The sequence below is a fragment of the Mustela nivalis genome, assembly GCF_964662115.1.
Source record: "Mustela nivalis genome assembly, chromosome: 8".
NCBI lineage: Eukaryota > Metazoa > Chordata > Mammalia > Carnivora > Mustelidae > Mustela > Mustela nivalis.
In genome coordinates this window covers 105,755,273-105,767,856 of record NC_139027.1, presented here as the reverse complement: position 1 = coordinate 105,767,856, position 12,584 = coordinate 105,755,273, and the positions used below count along the sequence as shown (strand labels likewise).

At 36.7% G+C, this 12,584-nt stretch overlaps 1 protein-coding gene across 7 annotated transcripts in view; it reads left to right on the top strand.

Annotated features, from left to right (window-relative positions):
- MACROD2 (mono-ADP ribosylhydrolase 2) overlaps positions 1–12,584 on the top strand; it is a 1,944,634-nt gene that overhangs the window by 438,177 nt on the left and 1,493,873 nt on the right. The window lies entirely within an intron of this gene.

Genomic DNA, 12,584 nt, shown 5'->3' with positions numbered 1-12,584 from the left:
GGATCACTGAAGCTTTTTCTGAAGAACCAGCATCCAAGCTGAGCTAAAAAATGTTGAAAGCCTTAAGTATAAAAACTCATACATATATAGAAGGTTCAGAATTACTTCAGTTTGCCTGATTTGATTTGGTAACCCCTTGCATTTATTTCACAAGTTACACTACGGCATTTTTTTCCCTCTTTGCTTTGCAAGTAATGTCAAATAGATGCAGAATAACACTATGGAATTTGAGAACTTAAATTAGAAGTTCCATGTCTTTCACCTAAGTCAATCACAAGATTAATTTTGTGCCTATTCATCTGCTGTATTTGTAACTTGTTGGTAATAAAAACATAATGAATAAAACTAAGATCAGCCATTCATGACACTTTAAATATTTAGAAAATCCATAAATTGACTATAACTTCTAGATGTGTATGTCTTCAGTGATATATGACAATGAATAAAAGAATTTTGTATTTTCTGCCATAATATTACAACATTAACTATGTATGCAAGCCATTTTCATAGATAAAGCTATACTGGGAACAACAACAAAAAAATCATTTGATGAATTTCTCTAAGTATTTTAAATCCCCTGGGAACAGCTTTCCCAGCTTGCAAAAAATGTTGCTCTGTCAAATCACACACAACCAAATCAATTCTCCAGACACTCCTATAGAATACTAACAAATTTCTTGATGACAGAATATTCCAATAAACTGACCACTTTTCTTTCCATTTCACTACACTACTGCCATATGCTAGTTGCTAAAATTTTCTGTTTTGCGGTCATCTTACCTTTTTGGGAAACTTAACAAAGTGAAGATGGTTGCTTTGTTTAGCTAGGAATGACCAACTTTCTATCTGGTGAATGCTGAATTTTATGATTGTGACTTTATTCTGCAATTCTCTCAAAGTACTTTGGTTCCTTTCCAAAATCATTTATTTGTTGTTTGTTTTGTTTTACAAATTTAATATTTTTCTTAATATAAGAAATATATCACTATATCCTTTTCTTTTTTATGTTTATTTTCTGTATTATTTTTCACATTAGAAAGTTACATATTTGCCAAATACGTAGGCAAAATTAAAAAAAAATATTTGTATCTATTCTCTTAGTAAAATATGTTCAAAGAAATTATCTGAAGACATTGTTTATTACACATTCATTGCTGGGTATGCACAGTTTATGAAGATGGCACCCTCCCAATCTCCAGCTCGGAGGAGCTGAGAGCTCAGGGCCCCACTCCTCAGTGTGCCCTTGGAGAAAAGCTGTCAATCCCTCCCATCTTCCTGGTCTCCAGCCACACTCTGAGCTCACCCAGCATGTGACCGAGCATTTCTGTTTCTGGGGTATGGGCCCTCTTTGGATTTTCCAAACCCAGCAGATTCCTGTAGCTTGCTCCCATTCTGCTCCTCCCAGAGGAGGAAGAAGGGATACTCCCTGGATCTGTTGCTTGTGGGGTCCTTACTTGGAAAACAGTGGGCCAGCTGTGCCTTGGATCACACTTTAAGGTCATCCCAAGCCGACAGCCCACTGCTCCGCTCCGTCTCTGCAGCCAGCTTCCATGCTTGATACCTGGCAGCTCTGCCACACTCATACACCCCGGGGATTTTTGTGTCCCCACAGGTCCTGAGACCACATTTTTCCTGTGAGGGCTCCACTCCCTGCTTAGCCTCAGGAGTGATGTCCCTCAGTGGAGCAGACTTCTAAACGTTCCAATTTTGTGGTCTGCCGCTCTTTCACTTGCCAGGAGCCCCCCCCCCCCCAACCATGGTCTATCTTCCTGTTGCTTTGGATTCATGTCTCTGCACATCCTATCTTCTAGAAAGTGGTCGATTTTCTGTTTCTAGAATTGCTGCTCTTCTTCTCTCCTATCTCCTTTTGAGTTTATAGGTGTTTAGAATGGTTTGATAACTATCTAGCCGAACTCCTGGGACCTGATGATATCTCAGTCTCCTACTCTTCTGCCATCTTGCTCTTCCCCCCCAAAGTTCAAATTCTTTTAAGGGCCTGTATTGTCCGATTCCGCATCACCTTTCTGACTTCAACTTTGCCACTATCTCTGGCTCATTCTGCTCTATCCATGCTGGTCTCATTTCTGTGTTTTATTATAATGTCAGCTCCATGGGACAGGGATGTCTGTCTGTTTGGTTCTCTCTATATATCCAACATCTAGAACAATACCTGGTGCAAAATAAGCATGTATTGAATATTTCTTGAAGATATGATGGATAATTTTGAAACTCATCTCTTTTTTACAACTTCTCCACAAAGTCTACAGTATAAGGCATTGATGTATATATTGTCTTTATTAGACATCTGGTGTAATGATGAGACTTTTCTTTATCATAATATTATTCAGTTTCTTCTCCCTCTAGATAATTGACACATCTCCCTCATTCTCCATTTTTTTGGCATTCTTGTGCTCAGACTCTCATTCCCCTTCACCTCAATTATCACATAGTGCAATATATTGTTCTTTCCATACCCTGGACTAGGTCTTGTGACATTTGATATATAGCTTGGGAAAAAAGGATGGAAAAAATCCAAATTTTACAATTTTCTTTATTATGGTGCTTTTATATTTAATGCCTAAAATCATCTTAAGGTAGATCCTAAGGACAAAAGTTTAAGTACATCTGTGTAAAGTAATACTATTTGCTGTAATAGATAATTCCCCAAATTCCAGTGGCTTAACAACAGAGATTTCCCCCTTTTCTCCTCAGTTATATAAAGTCCAAAATGTGTGTTTCTAATTACTTGCTTCTAAGTCATTTTTGTCTATAAAAACCTACCTACCGTCTTATAAATTTTCCACAGAAGAGGAAGAATATAGAAGATTATTGGAAGAAATCTTTATGCAATAGACCTGTGAATATACCTCACTTCCACTCATATACCCTTGTGTAAAATTCACAGAATAATAACAATGGTGATAATAATAATACTTTCTCCTTTTCACTGTTTGTTTTTTTAAATTCTTACAAACTTGTAGGGTAGGACAGTTATTATCTTCATTTTATTGAGAAAATTGGAGTAAGGGAAAGTTAATCTGTCTAGTGTCGCCATCTATTAAGTGTTAAGGTTTAACCAAGCTGTCTAATAGCTCAGTCAATCTACCTCACAAGCATATTTTCTTGCCTCCCAAGTTTTGAAGGGAGTTAGGAAAAAATTTCCACATGATATTGCTTCTCAAGGAGTCAGTATAAACATGGAGGAGACCCTTGGTTCCCCTACTCCCACTTCAGATGACCTTAGTTCATTTGATAATTTGACCTCAACATTTATTTCCTTAATTCCTAACCAGAATGACTCAATGCCTTTGAATTTTAGACCATTGCATCCAAATAGAGTAACAGTGTGGGACTAAAGTATGGAGTGAAAAATATAGCCCTGTTTGTGTAAAAATCCTCTCTGAGCATTTCATCATGGGCACTTTTCACAGTTTTTAACTCTCCTAATTAAAAAGTGTTTCACCAAACAACACTGCAAATTGTATGGGAATTATAATGAACTCCCTTACAAAAAGAGGCACAGATACTAGCTATAAACAATCTATATACTTGTATAATACCAGCCATTAGTGATACTCTGTGTGAAGAAAACAAAGCCAATCAATTTTATGCTAATGCAACAGAATGTTATTTTTTTAGTTTCATCTGAGCCACCAAGATACAATAGACATTAGATACCAATATGAGTTGTAATGTTGGGGCCAATTCCACGTTAAAACCTGTTAAACCCCTAGGGCCTGCCTGGGCCTACTTAGCCATAGTGACTCCATGTTGCCTAGGAAGCCATTTTGTTGTTTAATAAATGCCTCAGCAGTTACTGATACTGGTTCCGGGTAACTGTTGATAAAACACATACCTAAAACAAGGCCATTTTGTTGTTTAATAAACCCCTCAGCAGTTACTAGTATTGGTTCCGGTAACTTACTAAAACACACAGGTCGGAAACATCCAATCAGCCAAAGCCACATATGTAGATGTCTGTGGTTGTGCCCTATAAAACTAGCCGGTAAGACCAAGGGGTGGTCGCTCTCTTCGGAGGCAGCTCTGGCCGGTCATTCTGACTTCTAATGCTTGGCATAGAATAGAGCTTTACATAACTTTCACTTTGTCTCAGTCTCGTTCCCCTGGCTGGTCAGTCTAACTTCTAATGCTTGGCATAGAATAAGGCTTTGCATAACTTTCGCTTTGTCTCAGTCTCGTTCCTTTGATAACAGACCCAACAGTAATACGAAGATACATATTTCCAAAGGAAATATTCAACTACTAGATTCCATCCTCCACAAAAGATATTAAAAAGGACGAATTTGTTAGAGGTTAGAGAGGATTTGGTGAGGATGTTCCCTTTGGAAAATAGTGGTGCTATTTGCCACCTATTATCTCTTGGTGTGGGAGGTGTTTGACTCCTCTGGACATTGAGGAGCACATTTAGCTGGTGTCTGAAGCCTACCTGAGGTATCTGAAAGTGAACACCTTGCTAAAATGGCCTTCAGAAACTAAGTGGGAAGTTTTGTCTGGGTAACCGAATTCTACTCTAAATGGGATAATATGTGAATCTTCAGGGACAGATTGGGAACACTGGGAAGGAGAGATGGTTGTACTGAATAATTTTGATCCTGCTTGAGAAGATTGCCCAGAAAAGCAAAGGAATGCCAGTGGAGTCTGAGAAGTGGACTGCCAGGAAACCAGGGACGGGGGGCGGGGGGGGGGGGGATCAGCTGGTGGAGGAATCGTGTGGATCAGTCCATATCACTGGAGTTGCAGTCCAAGGTTGCTCAGAAAGGGAGCATCTGAGAACGCAAGAAAATGACAGCAAAACAGGGAGGGAGGAAGGGAGAAAGAGGCAGAGAGATGGAGAGATATATTTACATGCCTACAAGGCCAAGAGAGTGAGAAGCCATTTTATAAAAGTAGCTGTCAAGGGAGAACTTTGTATCTCCCCTTTCTTTTTCTTCTTCTTTTGTTTAGACTCTAGGGAAATCAGTTAACTGTAGTCCCTAGCTAAGGGAGGAGAGAGGGTAGTCTAGCCCTTGAATGAAGATAAAAGTACTGTGTAATGTTTTAGACTAAAACTTTTATTTGCTAACTTGAGACTGTTCTGCAACTAAGCAGTTTTCTATTGCCTAAAACTGCTTAGAAATATCATAGAGCCTGTTAGAGTTTTCTTTCACTGGTAAGGGAAAAACTCACCCCAGTGAGTATCTTTTAAAAAGACATTAGGAAGCCCCTTTTGGATTACATCCCATGATTTACATTCCATGATTATATTTCATTATACCATACAAAAATGTTGCTCTGCAGTAAATATGGAGTTTCTAGCATCACTGATTCTTAATTCCATATTGATATTTCCATGTATCACTTTTCTGCCTTTTAAAGGGTAAGAAAGCTATTACTGAATTCATTGATTGATGGTTGATTGGTATGTACCTTAAATTTCAGGCAATTTGACAATTATTATAAATTTATAAATTCAATCCACCAGTCAGAGAGTCTTTTCTGTGGTCATTATGAAAGTTGAGATTTTAGATGAAGAGGCTGAAGAAAGCATAGACAGTTTCTATGTCTTTAGGTGACCATGAGACTGCTTAATGAGTAGGTTTTTTTCCTGTGCTTTTTTCTTTCTTTATCTGAGTCCTTGGAAAAAAGGGATAGCTTCAATATATGTTAAAAGTTTGACACATTGACTTTTCCAGGACTCTCAGATGAAAGAGTTGCTCAAAACCAAAGAAGGGAACAGATTTTTTTTTTTTTTTTTTTTTTGAGACTGGTATAACATTTGTTTTCAGGGTCTTCCTTGGATCATGTTACATAATGGATCAATCAACAGGCATTTTTTAAGCATCTACTAAGTTCTTAGGACTATGCTTGGCACCACAAGGATTTAGAATTCAGTTCAACTAAATTCAGAGAATTTTTATTGAGTTCTGTCTCATCTTGGGAATTCTGTTAAGCTCTAAGACAATTAACTTGAGTGTTTAAACTCATGGCATATAGGCTGGTTGTGAAATATGTATACAGTCCTAATACTATGTCTAATGATATGAATGTCAAATGTGGAATATAAATAATACTGAGTGATAATAATGGTAAGGAAATTATTTATTCTAACTAAAAGTATTAAAAATTACAAAATATTAATAGCTATTATTTATTGATAACTCAAGATAGTCTAAGTACTCTATAAGCCTTTTCTGAAATTATATTTAAAAGTCTTCTTGGGATAGTTATTTTATTTTCATTTTTCTGATTAGAAGTTCAGGAAATGTAAGCATCTTGTCCAAATCAAATAACCAATAGGTGTCAAAACCAGCATCTAGGATCCAGGAGTGTTTGGTTCAAAGCCTATGTTCTTTGTAGCTGCACTGTAACGTCTCAGTTTGTGAAGGATCATTCCAGGTTAAAAGGAATTGTGTAAGTAGGGTATAACTCAAGAAGGAAGTTTTCTCAGGTATATTGTAGTAGATTGGACATGGCTTAGAAGCCTTGCAAAGACTGGAGGCATATTGCAGAAGATCCTAAATTCCATGCAAGAGAATGGGGTTCATTCTAGGTTCTTAATGAGAAGATACTGAAATATTATATATAAAAGAAGATTAATAGATGATGGCAGTATTTAAGAGTTGCTACTTGTTTGATGTAACTCAGTGTTTCTAAATGTAATTTAAAAATACTGTGTCCTTATTTTGTGACATTATTAAAAGTGTATGTATATATATATCAATTTCAAAAGAAATTGTATATATATATATATATATATATATATACTATGCAACCATCAAAAGAAATGAAAGAAATGAAATCTTGCCATTTGCGATAACGTGGATGGAACTAGAAGGTATTTTGCTGAGCAAAATAAGTCTATCAGAGAAAGGCAATTATCTTATAATCTCTCTGATATGAGGTATTTGAGAGGCAGGGCAGGGGCTTGGGGGGTTAGGGAAGGAAAAAAATGAAACAAGATGGGATCGGGAGGGAGACAAACCATAAGAGACTCATAATCTCACAAAACAAACTGAGGGTTGCTGGGGGGGTGTGTAGGGAGAGCGTGGCTGGGTTATGGACTGTTGGGGAGGGTATGTGCTATGGTGAGTGTTGTGAAATGTGTAAGCCTGATGATTCACCGACCTGTACCCCTGGGGCAAATAATACATTATATTTTAATAAAAATAATTTAAAAATAATAAATAAATAAAACAAAAAAAGAAAGTATTATATATAGTCCAAATCATCTTGTAACTGAGCCCAGGACAATGACCCTGTTTGCTTTTGTGTATAAGCACATTGGTGATAAGAAGTTCTCTCTGTGTTAATAAGAATAGAACAGAAGCCAATTTCATATCAAATGACACTATGTTAGGAAGCAAATATCAAAAACAGAGTGTAAAACTGAGAGGTAAATCTTTCACATGAAGTAGGATGGAGAAAAGAGGGAGACACACTTTTCATCTCGCAGCTCACAGGAAGATGATGGGCACACCAGGCCTCTAAGGACCTGAACCAAAGCCACATTTTCCATGAAAGTATTTAACAGAAGAAAAAAAATTGTATTGCGTTAACATTAATTTGAATTTTATTGATTTCTTAATTTTAGTATTTTATTTGTAACTTTGCTTTCATTCATAGTTGCCTAAGTGTTATGAACATAAGAAATTTATATCATTTTAAGTTCATATGTATTTAAGTAAGAGTTTACTATATAATTATACCTAAAGCTAACATTTAGGGCTCAGAAACATTTTTATGTTTAAGTTTGAAAAATACCTGAAGAGTAATTATTATTGAGAATGTACAGGCATGTCTTGTTTTCTAGTGCTTTGCTATATTTTGCTTTGCAGTACTGCATTTTTTACAAATTGAAAGTTTGCGGCAGCCCCACATCAAGTAACTCATTAGTGCCATTTTTCTAACATCATGCACTCACTTCATGTCTCTGTGTTACATTTCGGTAATTCTCACAATATTTTAAACTTTTTCATTATTAATATATTTATTATGGTGATCTGTGATCAGTGATTTTGATGATACCATTGTAATTATTTGGGCTTCATGAACCATGTCCATATAAGGTGACAAAATTAATTAATAAATGTTACGTGTGTTTTGACTGCTCCACTGACTACCACCCCACCTTCCTCCATCATCTGTCCCTCTCCTCAGCCCTTCCTATTCCCTGAGAAACATCCATATTAAAATTAGGCCAGTTAATAAGTCTCCAACGGCCCCTGAGTGTTCAGGTGAAAAGAAGAGTCACATGTCTCTCAGTTTAAATCAGAAGCTAGAAATGACTAAGCTTGGTGAGGAAGACCTGTTGAAAGCCTTGATAGGCTAAAAGGCAGGCTCCTTGTGTCAAACAGTTAGGCACATTATGAATGCAGAAGAAAAGTTCTTGAAGGAAACTAATGCTACTCGTGAATATACAAATGATAAGAAAGTGAAACAGCCTCTTTTCTCATATGGAGAAAGCTTTAATGGTCTGGATAGAAGACCAAACTAGCCACAATGTTCTTTTAAGGCAAAACCTAATCCAAAACAAGGCCCTAACTCTCCTCAATTCTTTGACGGCTGAGATTGGTGAAGAAGCTGCAGAAGAAAAGATTGAAGCTAGCATAGGTTGTTGGCACATGAAGTTTAAGGAAAAAAGCTGTCTCCGCCTAAAAGTACAAGGCAAAGCAGCAAATATGATGTAGAAACTGCAGCAAGTCATCCAGAAGGTCTAGCGAAGATAATAAATGGAGGTGACTATACTAAACAGCAGATTAACAATGTAGATCAAACAGTCTTTATTGGAAGAAGATGCAATCTATGACTTTCATAGTTACAGAGGAGAGGCCAATGCCTGGCTTCAGAGAACAAATTAACTCTCTTGTTAGGGGCTAATACTGCTGGTGACTTGAGTCACATTGACTATTCTGGTAAGGGCTCTTAAGAATGATGCTAAATCTGCTCTGCCTGTGCTCTATAAATGAGACAAGGCAGCCTTGATAATAGCTCATCTCTTTATAACATGGTTTACTGAATATTTGAAGCCCACTCCAGGGAACTGCTCCTTGGGGGAAAAAAAAAGATTTTCCTCAAAATATGACTGCTCATTGACCATCCATCTGGCTACCAAGATCCCTGATGGAGATGCACAATCAGATAAATGTTATTGTACCTGCTAACACAAGTATCCATTCTGCAGCCCACGGATCAAAGAATAATTTCAATTTTCAAGTCTTATGATCTACAAAATACATTTCATAAGGCTACTTCTGGCATAGTGATTCTTCTGATGAGTCTGGGCAAAGTGAATTCAAAACTGACTGGAAAGGATTCACCACTTTCGGTGCTGTTAAGAATATTTGTGATTCACACAAAGAAATCAAAATATCAGTATGAACAGGAATTTAGAAGAAGCTGATTTCCGCTCTCCTGGATGATTTGGAGGGGTTCGAGACTAAAGTGGAAGAAGTAATGTGATGATAAACCATGAATGGGTGAAGAGTCACTTCTTATGGATCAGTAAAGAAAATAGTTCCTTGAGATGGAATCTACTTCCAGTGAAAATGATGTGAAGACTTTTGAAATGACAGCAGAGGATTTGGGATATTACATAAACTTAGTTAATAAAGAAATGTCAAGGTTTGAGAGAAAAATTCAGATTTGAAATAAGTTCTTTTGTAGGTAAAATGCTATGAAACAGCATCAATTGTTCATGAAAGGAAAAAACAATCAGTGTGCCATTTTTTATGCCCTAGGAAGCAACAACAACAAAAATCTATTTGGCTTGCTTTCTTGAGGTCTGGAACTGAACCTGCAGTATCTCCAAGGTATGCCTGTAAAGAAATGGCTTGACTAGAATGTGAAAACCTTTTTGTGGTAATAGACAAGATGGCTGGAAAAGGTAGAGCTCTTATATTATGCAAGTTTCATATCCCCAAAGAGTAAAATAGATATGGGAGGAGGCAAATGAGATAATGAATATATCACTTAATTTGGGTTACTCCCAAATTACATCCTGAGAGAAGGATTTGAGTGGAGGAGTTTATCTGGGAGATGATCCCAGGACATACTGGTAGAGGCCATGGTGAGGTGTGAGACAGGGAGGGAAGGAGGACGAAAAAGATACTTATCAAGGAAGTTGCCACGTTAGGTGACTAGAGCTTAATCCCATGTCTCACAGGTAACTCTGGGAGCATATGCAGAGCCTGTGTGTTTGGGTTATTATATCAATGATCAGAAATATGGGAGATTTTGTCATATACTTCCACTAGTAGTTAGTTGAGGTATTTTCCCACAGCACATTGATTCTGCAACACTTCCAGACTACTGCAGGGACAGCAAAGCAGGGTCTCCAGGCCAAAGAAAGCTCTCAGGTCAAGATTTTCAGGTACTGACTTTGGAAATAGGACTCTGCAATAAGGTGGTGAAGCCAAAGGATATGAGTGGAACATTCATAGCATTTGTTCTGGGATGTTTTAAAGATTGCCAGTTTTCAGTATGAAGGAAGGTAACATTTCCAAGTGCCCATGGTTTACCTTGAATTATGATGCCCATTTGCATATTTGATTCCTGTAAAAATTATGCAAAATAGAGGGTCTCTCCATATTTCACTGGGGACAAAATTTAACCCCAGAGAAGTTTAGTAATCTCTTAAAGGTCACATGACTAAATCTCAGCTAAGAAGTGAGAAATGTAATACCGAACTCTGAAAATAGGGTTTTTAAAGGAAAGATATGCTCTAGTGCAGACAAAGCTTTTTTCTATTCTGACATGAAAATCGTGTCCATCTGCATTTACTGATGTCAGTACTAACGGAGTTATTGCATTCTGGTGGACATCAGACCACCGAGGACTTCATGTAACTTAGAAGTCAGTCCTGAGGATGCTTATAATTTGTCAGTTGTTTAAGAGCTATGGTTCCTCTTTGATGTTTGTGCCTACATCACCCCTTGGGCTTGGGGTTCTTCTCCTGAAGGACTGCTGTCATTTTCTTATAACCTGCAGCTTTGGACTGTTGGGCTGTGTTGCGTTAAGGCATTTTTTTTCTGTCTTACCTTGTATATTGTCATTCTCAGTTCATCTCATTTCATTATATAAATAGTTGCTGAGGAATTCTGTTGTCATCTATCTGTCTTTGCATTCCTAACCCCATGAAACTGAGGTGTGAGCAACATGCGTCAGTGATGGGAAGTTGATCCATGCTCTGAGTACATGGATCCATTGATGTTTTGAATGTCAGGGATATAAACAACCTTCCTCCTCCTTCTTCCTCTTATTTTATATTACTTTAAAAGTAGAATGTAGAGGTTTCCTCTTCCTAAATGGAAATTTTAGAACTTTATAAATGTTGAAAGGAAATTACCCATATATCCACTATCCAAACAATTGTGTTATGAACAGTTTCTCCTATTTTTCTCAGGTAATCTAAAAAATTATATTCATGGTCAATATGTGTATAATTTTATATTCTATTTCTTTAACATAACAGGATATGATTGGTCATTCTTAACATAACTTATTTTTTTTAAGATTTTATTTATTTATTTGACAGAGGGACAGAGATCACAAGTAGGCAGAGAGGCAGGCACAAGAGAGGGGGGAAGCAGGCTCCCTGCCGAGCAGAGAGCCCGATGTGAGGCTCGATCCCAGGACCCTGAGATCATGACCTGAGCCAAAGGCAGAGGCTTAACCCACTGAGCCACCCAGGCGCCCCAACATATATAACTTATAATTCAATATTTATATGCCATTTAGAAAAGATTTTCATACCTTAATTTACCCAACCAAACTCCTGTTGTTATGTTTTTGATATTTTAATGCTCATCACTAAATTGCCTTTTGAAAGTATCACAAAATTTCACATTGTTATTAGCGATGTATGATAGTGCCTATTTCACCAAGCCATGCTCATCTATAGTAGTTCTAATTAAAAACATCATTTTTGGTAATTTGATAGACAGGAAATGCTATCTTCTTATAAAATAAGAATTTATTGGACTTCTAGCAAGAGTTAACAATTGTCATATGTTTTAAAAATTTGATCCCTTCTTATGAATTTTCTGTTTATAATCTTCATCCATTAATAAGTTTGTTTCTCAAAGGTTTTCTTAGTGATAGGTAATGAGTAATTTTCAGAGTAAATATATTAATTCTTTATCATATTAATAGCATGTATTTGACAGGTTTCTTTTTAAACATTCAGAAACTTTACATTTTTATATAGTCATGTGTATTGATTCTTTTCCTTGTGATTTTTTTGTTGTTGATGTTGTTTTCTCAGTGATGAATAGATTCACCTGCAAGTATCAGAAATCTTTATTAACAGTGACATATGTAAGGGGGCATATTTTTCTTGCATAAGCAGAAGCATGTATTAAGTTGTAATATTTGTGGGTTAGTTTATCAGTAATTTCAGAACCAGGAGATTTTTCTCCTTCTACACTGACATCTTTAATTATTATCAGAAATTTTTTTAATGTAAGCAGTCTTTTCATTGAGGAAGTTGAGGGTAAGAGAAACTAAATGATTTGTTCCTTCCACTTAGCTACATGGTGGAAGAGTTCTGTGGTCTCTTTGTTCAGGCTCTACACTCTTTCTATGAT